Source organism: Electrophorus electricus, chromosome 6 (assembly GCF_013358815.1).
Source record: "Electrophorus electricus isolate fEleEle1 chromosome 6, fEleEle1.pri, whole genome shotgun sequence".
In the NCBI taxonomy this organism is placed as follows: domain Eukaryota; kingdom Metazoa; phylum Chordata; class Actinopteri; order Gymnotiformes; family Gymnotidae; genus Electrophorus; species Electrophorus electricus.
This window is the reverse complement of record NC_049540.1, coordinates 8,935,946-8,944,841: the sequence shown is the minus strand read 5'-3', so window position 1 is coordinate 8,944,841 and position 8,896 is coordinate 8,935,946.

Below are 8,896 nucleotides of genomic sequence, written 5' to 3'. Positions count from 1 at the left end.
ATCTCAGGGTGAGCCCGTTTCATTAATGACCATCATGAATTATGTGTGGTGTTTGTTGCTATTAGAAGATGAGCTAAGCTCAAAATGAAGGAGGAGGTGGAGCACTGCATGTGTAGGCAGGTGAGGTTGTTTACCAGCATGCTTTGCTCCCCTTTAGCCCATGTGTGCCTCTGCTGGTCATTGCAAACGTGGGTGCGCGCGCGCATGCACACACACACACACACACACACACACACACACACACACACACACACATAGACAGAGAGAGATAGAGAGAGAGAGAGAGAGGGGTGAAGTATAGCCGCCACCGTCATTACTCAGCTGACGCTGAATGGAACTCTGCTGCCCCCTTCAGGCGTTGATAACAATGACATGTCCACTTGTCAAATTATAGGAAGTACAGGACTTGCCTCTGAATATTTAAATTGAACAGAAAGTTAATTACAGCAAAATGTCATATGATGAAATGCAATTGCATAAATTACACAGCAGCCAGTCAGTACCCTTGCTGTCTGCTGGGTGACTTTAATGTTCTGAACATAAAGATGTTAAATAGATTGTGTTACCAATTTAATACGATTTAACAATGATGTAACAATCATCTCCTCATTAAAACAGCCTCAGTACGAGTCTTGGTTTCCCCATAAAAGTCCATTTCACTTGAATAAAGTGTTACTGATCTGAAAGTTTAAGATATCACAAATCTTAGGTAAGCAAATTAGACAGGCAAAACATCAGCATAGTGGCATCACTTATGACACTGGGAGTAGTGTCACTGTCACTAATCAAGCCATCATAAGACACTGTAAGTCAAAGTCATTATAAGGCAGTTACATTTCAACAATGATCACGGGGTTTTTTTTGGGGGGGGGGGTGTTTGTTTGTTTTGTTTTGTTTTTTTTTAAACGAGCCACATTGTCTTTTGCTATTAATTGCATCAAGTCATTCCAGAGTCTCGCGTAAAAGCGATCAGGCACCTGTATTTCCCAGGAATAGGGCCGATACTAAACAACCTTCATGAAACTTGCCACTGCATATACTTTTATAGAAAATAATAAGTCAAACATACATTTCCATCTGTGAAGAGCAGGTAAGCATAAGCAAGTCTACGTAAACACAGGTAGGGATTTAACTTTGTTATCAGGCACCTAGAAAGAGAGGCCTGTCTGCAAACGCATGGGATACGCCTCCAGGTACAGCTGCACCAGGAGATAAATGCAAGGAGGTGAGGAAAGTAGTTTGGTAATAGGATTGCCCAAAGCCCAAGATGTCGACATGAAGTGCAGTGTGCGATAATCTTTCCTCAAGTGCTCCCCTACCGCTTCCAGGTCCTCCTTCGTAACTTGCAAATGTGGCGCCCGTACGTAGCCCACAGCATCATGACACTTATTGGAAGACTCAATCCTAAAGTCAGGGACTAAATGAACTGACGGCTGCCGGAGAAAAGAATGTGTGAATGCACGTTGACTTCGGGAATACTGAAACGTATGTATGGCCTGAGGACTTTAGCACGTCAGGTCTCTAGTGGGGGAGCGTGTGCTTGTGCACAAAGCAGAGACTCAGGTTGAGGCAGAATACATATTATTGCGAGAATGGATGAACACGCCATATTTTAGCGGTGTGCCAGGTAGTCTATCATATGCGTTCAGAAATACCTTGCAGCTGAATACCTCTACACCATGGTCGCGTTGGGAGAAAGTGACAAACTACTTCTTTGTGAACTTAACATCTAAAATCACATCAATTTAATGACCTTCACATGTGGAAAACACAAATTATTTACAAAACTAAGGATTAGTATTCATTCCTATGAGGATTGTATGAGGATTTATTGTGATCGATTTTATCCATCTTAGAGCTTGTTTGCACAATATAGAATGCTATAGTCCAGGAAAAAAAACAACATACAATTAGAATGTGAAACACATTTTTCAGAGACATGTCCAAGTAGAAATGAACGTCTGGGCATACTTTTACACAGACAGCACTTCAGAGAGGTACACAGGCTTTGTTCACTGTAGGATCCTATTTTATTCAGGGTTATAAACCATGGTAAGTATAGTGCTCAGGTAATGAAAAGTAAATGGTGTTTCAGATGCTCACCATTCCCTTGGTTTCCCTTAAATACACTTCACAGTATAAAGCCTACGGCTCATGTACCAGTGCAATTACACCACTACCACCGTAACTCATACAGTGTTTCACGAGGACGAACACTCTCATGACCGCGTTTTATTTGCAGTAGACTAAACTCCAGACGGCAGCATATGCGCAGAGCCACAGAGCAGCGGAGAACTTGGCCTTCTCCTGTGACTGCACTTTGACAATGCTGCCTGGACACCAGCTCAAACAGACGCGATGACAACTTTCATACATATTGAAGCCGTCATCTGCTGGCCCTGAGTAGGTGCTACTGCAAGGGGCCCAGCCGCTATTTTGGGGCACCAGCTACATCTAAAACAAGAAAACATACATACTTCAAAACTCTTGGACTAGTTATTTAAATTTGCTGTCTTTCCGTGACAGCAAATAAATCAAGCGTACCATCTCGATTCCTGCATTTCTGCCCCTTTTTAAGTACAGCAGCAGATTTATGAAATGAAAGAGCAGATCAGCATTCTGAGATAGAAATCTGAGGTGACCTTGATACAGTATATACGCGTGCTCCCGAGACGATGCGGCCGACACCCAATGACAGGAGACTCGCTGTCAGCAGGATTTTCTGCTCCGACGCCTGGTCGTCTGAGGTGCCCTCGCACTTTCCTTCAAGTCACCGGAGACAGAGGCCAAGCGATGCTCGCACGCCGCCTGCGCGCGAGCTGGAGCCAGCTGCCGCTGGATTGAGGAGAGGCGGGCCAGAGGGAGCAAGGCCACGCGGAAACAGATCAAGAAAGAGTGCCAGTGCCAGCAGCTGAAACACAATTACCCACCAATGCCGCCCCCTCTCCCCCTTCAGCTGTACTGACCCAGGCCTCTGAGGGTTATCTACTGCTACACTGACTCCAACTATTGGATATAGCGCCAGAGTTCAACTGAAGATCTGAGGGCAGTTTTGAGCTTGCTCAGCTGTGGTCTTTTTTCATTATGGAGTGAAGAGGAATACTGATTTGGGGACAGGATTTGCACACTGAGCTTAGCTCCATTATAGAAAAAAAAAAGATGTGGATTATAGAGGAAAATCGCACACTGAAAGAAGGCTGCAAATATGGTCCATCTTTACTTTTTTTCTTGCAAATAGCAAGCTCATATAACAGAGAGACACTCTGTGGCTCGAGGGAGAAAATAATGCCCTACAGATCTACAGGATGAATATAGCTCTAGCCAGATTTCATTCTGACCCCACCAGTTCATCAAATAACCCACAGGCCTGCATTCATAAAACATGGCTTCCAAATCTAGCTCTTGGCATGCCTCTTTGCCTTATAAATCATACCCTGTATATTTTATGACTAGACAGGTTAGAATTGTAATAAAGAAGAGCCAGTGGTCAGATTTATGGTTCATTGTAATGTGGATGGTAGGCCTGCTGTAATTTTGGCTGGAGCCTGAGCTAGTTTGGGCTTTTCAGTAGGGTCTTTATACAGAGGGATCACTGCTTGTGCATAGCATTAAAAAATGAATTAATTCAAAAGTAGCAGTGGAGGGAGAGTAGGCCTCTGTGTTTGTCATCTAGAGAGAGTTTTCAAAAAAGAATATTGGATATTAAAGTGTAAAAATCACCACAAATTTTAAATATTAATTTAGTGGTTTTATATTGTTAAGTCGTATTATATTGTTAAGTATTCACAGTTTTCTGATAATCTGACTCTTATACAGACAAAAAGACATTGGAATTAGGTCTTTCTAACTACTAAAAGATTATTTTAAAGTCAGACACATCATATCATTCTGCTATGGGTGAAAATCCTTGTTTTAAAGCCTCACATAAACCCTTCAGGACCTTCTAGTTGTCCAGAATCACAGCCTCTCACTCTTTTAACTAAATAACTTTTGCACAAGTTTCAAGGCGGTTAGTGAATAATTCACAATGGTTACAGAATAATATACATTAAGATGAATAATTAAGTAATTAACCAGGGGTTTATGAGGTTTAAGGAAACAAACTCGAATAACAAATCTTGGAGGATGAAGTGCAGTTCATAAACAGATGTCTAGCACAACTGGAAACTGGGTCGCTCAAGATCACTAAAACCTGAGGGACCCATTATTCATCCTTGTTGCTCCCCAGGTGACACTGCCAGCAGGGAACCTGGCATAATAGGACAATAGTTCATGGTGGGAGGTCTAATCAAGGAACAGCCTTAACTGTGGATGTCCGTAATAAAGTGAACTCAAGCTCAGACCCCATCACAGCCCTCTATTATGACAATGATCAATGTGAAGTGACCGGAAAGATCAATGGGCCTCGGGGGCTGATGAACCACAGTCAATAATAGCAGGTTTGCTGGCACTTTCTCTCCCCTTGCTGGTGGTTTCAGAGGCAGTCAAAGCTTATGCTGAAAAGTCCAGAAGTGTTCGGACAGAGATGGAGGAGACTGTTATGACATACTGTTGAGCTCTATTTAGCACTATTTGCTATCGGATTAACCCCTAACCTCAGGTATTTGTCACTGGGTCCATAGTCTGGGTCAAATCCATTGCTCTTGTTACTACATACCTTTTGGTATTGGTTTTAATGTAGCAACTCAATAATCCACAGTAATGACTAAATCATATGTTTTCAGATCACTTACTAAATAATAAATTGGATTTAAGATGTTAAGACTCATAATACCATACCAAGTCATTTGATAGTATCGCAGTTGAAGCTATACAGGGTACACTTCTAATAAGGGCTTAGTAATAATTTACAAATCACTATAATTAGTTAAACATATTGTTGGTTTACTTAGTTTAAAATGTCTCAGTTCTTCATTTTCAGACATTGATTTACACAGAAGCAAACACTTGGAAGCACACCATCAACATGCGTGCCATGTGATTCCAATTATTTCCTATAACTACTGCACCATATCTCTCCACCTTATATCACTGTCATGTACTCATTGCCAATGACGAAACCCTGCTGTAAACACTTCACTAAGGGAATGTCAAAATGTACCCGTCTCAACAGAAATGAAGCATGTTAGAACTGGCTGACAGAGAGCCAAGGCAAACCCAAATTGCATATAATTGCCTTTGGGTGGCTGGATTAGTTAAGTCCCCAGATATGGCAACTAACATCAGCAGTTTCATGGGAAAAAAGCCAGGACAGCAAGATGGCTGCAAACACTACCACACTTTAAACATTCCAAAGAGCTGACACAAAGGGCTAGTGTCTGAAAAAGTGCAGTACTCAGAGAAGAATGACCTGGATTTCCACGGTGTCCTCTCTGCAAACAATGCACTGGGACCTTGTGAGAAAAAAGAGGAGCTGGTCAAAACGGAGGTGAAACTCCATTAGCCAACAGTTACCTTTGTGATTTATTGGGGGGTCAGTATATTACAGGCTGGATCTTGATTCAAATTTAAAAAAAAAAAAAAGTCTTAGCATCCCTAGACAAAGAAAATAAAATGGCACTGCAACAGTAGGCTGCCATCACCCACTGATGTTTGCACTGAAAAGCAACATTTCTCTGACAGGCTAAGGATGGTGTTATCTGATATATATTTCTTTGCTGACATAATAACGTGTATACTTTACCACCAAACCATTTTAGATGACTCTATAACAATCTATGCATTAGCTAAAAATACCTATGTTTGAAACAGATCACCAAAGACAAGCTGAGAAAAAGGGGAAAAGTGCTGTTTCTTTTATTGCAGGGTGTGGTGTAGGATTCAATCTCAAACCCACATCAAATACACTTTGAATTATTCTCTGAAGGCAGTTATGCTGTTATGACTGGGGCTTGGCTGAGGAACGGGTGGCTGGCTTTCCCCCCCGACACAGAGTTCTCAATAACCCCCAACTGTCATCCATCTTGTGCTGGGCTCATCTGTTAGCTGCTGACACTGTATTTGAGAGCTTTCACTGACTGTGACTAAGGTCTCTCTTCAACAGGAAGCAAGAGAATCTGCTCTGCTAACCCACTATTGATCAGACTGTCATTTCCTCTGCTTAGCACAGCTGATATTCTCATTGGCCTTCATTTCCCCGTGCTGTGAATTCACAGCTATCAAACATTAGCTCTAATGTACACTTTTAGTTGTTATTTATCATTTATTTCCTTTTCCATTCAGGACAACAATTAAGATGTTTTAAACGTTTAGGGATGATAGTTTAGTGTTTAGTACTATCTGAATCATATGCATCGATGCAGGCCCAGATTCAAGACATCTCATATAAGGTCTAGCAGTGGAGAACGTTACTTTACAGGGTTACCTCATTCATTCCGACATAAAGCAATGAATATTTAATTAATGTTATGATCCTAGGGAGACATACCACTAGAGGGCTGTACCATTGTAGCCCACAATCTTTCTTTCAAAGTATTTAGCGCTGGACTCAGGAGAGGCAGCTTCAAAGGCCAGCCCCTCCCTACTGCTGGCTTACTGGCTTTTCCATGTAAGTTGTTCTAAGCCATTTCTTGGAGGGAAAGGTGACTGTGTGGGTAGAAAAAAAAAGGAAGTCACAAAAGTTCATATCACCCAATGTTTTATTCATGGTCAGCAGTAAGCAGGACAGATAAGCGGTGTTGTCCTCCTAGCGCAGAAGTTACCAGACAGGCTTTATAAATGAGGGCTAACATTCTCCTTGGCTATGTACTCCAAGCTAGGTACACCCGAAGCACAGGGTATTTCGCAATATGACATTTTCCCATATGCCGCACTAAGTTCTACATGTGAAGACGATCTGCACCGAGGTTGGTAAATAGAATTCCAGATAAGTAACACTTATAATGCAGAATCCTTGCAGGAGTGAGAAGCCACACTCCAAAGAAATGAACACCACTCTCCAAAAAAGCTGGGGTGTTAATGATGCCGTATCTCTGTTATGGTTCTCACACCACAGTTCATTTGGTATTACATGCACATCTGTTCAAAGTTGCCACTGATTATTGACTTCTATGCAGTGTGCACAGCCAAATGCTCAGAAGCCTTAGCGTAGCATACGATTTCATGCCAAAATGGTAGCTGCTACAGAACACTGAGTACGAACTGGAAAAAAACAGTGGTTCCTAAACCCCCTGCTGTTCTGTTCATTCGACAGCCCTCTCTGTTCATTGCCTTTCTCTCTCTCTCTCTCTCTCTCTCTCTCTCTCTCTCTCTCTCTCTCTCTCTCACTCTCTCTCTCTCTCTCTCTCTCACTCACTCTCTCTCTCTCTCTCTCACTCACTCTCACTCACTCTCTCTCTCTCTCTCTCTCTCTCTCTCTCTCTCTCTCTCTCTCTCTCTCTCACTCACTCTCTCTCTCTCTCTCTCTCTCTCTGTGTAGACTGTGCTGTTCAATCTTGAGACAACACTGCCCCCTCTTGACATTTCTGTTGTCATACAATGCTTTCACAAGAAGCATAAAATGGAGTATTTTGAACAACTCTATGGGCAAGGCACATGATACAAACAGCACAGTTATGACAGGTTATATCACTACAGGTGTACTGTTGTCATATTTCATCAGGATACACTAATTTGACCAAAGGCATAGTAGCAAAAATTTGTCTAAATAAGAAAACACGAAGAGACAAAAGACAAAGATGAGAGTTGCCCCCCCGAACAGGATAAAGTGAACCCCTGAGATGATTGATTTACCACGTGACATTGTCTGTTGCGTCTTATTCATCACACCAAGAGCTATAGTGCGCTAGAGACAGTCTGTTATAGCAGAATCCCCCCCACTGTAACGGAGGTTTTAAAGGTACATTTTGTAGCGCCTTCCCAGAGAGAAATCCAACCTGAGGGGACGCTTCGACAAGGATCAGAGAAAGGCAATCACGCAGACACTCGACATAAAGAAAGCTGATATCAACATTCATTTGAACCATGAAAAGCAGGCTCCGTTCGGAAGGGAAGCATGCCATGAAGCGGTGCTGGTCAGATTTTCCACGGAAAGGAGAGCTCCTCAAAAGGAGGGGATGTGTAGACACGGTTCACGAAGGCCTGGGGGCTGGAGGGCAGCACACAACACCTTTGTCAGCTAGTTTCAACATTTAGTTACATGTTATTTTCATGTTGTGTTCAAGCACCACAGTCATCTGGGGTGACCATGGAAGAATTAAATGCAATGTTAGTATGGATAAGCCAAAGGGACATGGTAATGAGACCAACCTCGACACAGGTATATCTCCTGGCACAGATGACTGGTGTTCACATTATCTCCTCAGCTGGTGTTAGTAAAGATCTAACAGAAACACATACATATTATACATATTCCTCTGTCACTGTTACTTGTGCAGGTGCAACTGCTGTCTACACATCTTAGCTGCTACTTACAACGCACTGTGAACAGTTTGTTTTAAAGCTAGAAGCACTGCAGTCAGGAGCCACATTTCCTAATCAATATTAATATGACTCTGTGCTACCCTAGTGGGTCTAAATCCTGCAAAGGGAAAAGAAAAGCTTTAATTTTAATAAAAGGTGTGTCCCCTTAAGTAATTTAGATGGGGAGACCAGTTTGTGGCAGCAAAAAGAGTGAATATATGACATTTGGCTCACACGTACATGTTTCAAACAGCTACATCTCCTGCATACATCATCCCATATACTTATGGGACTCTGTGGGTTTCAGGATAGGTTCAATAATCATCTTCTTTCTTGGATCCAGTATGTCTGCTTTTGCCTCTTGGTTATTTTCCATATTGGATACCCTCCCCGAAGCTCTGAAATTGCTTCTTCTCAAGAACCACAGCAAAGGCCCTAGATCTTTACAGTGCTCCATTTAACCCCAGATTAACAGGATGTTTCACTTTCTCTCTTT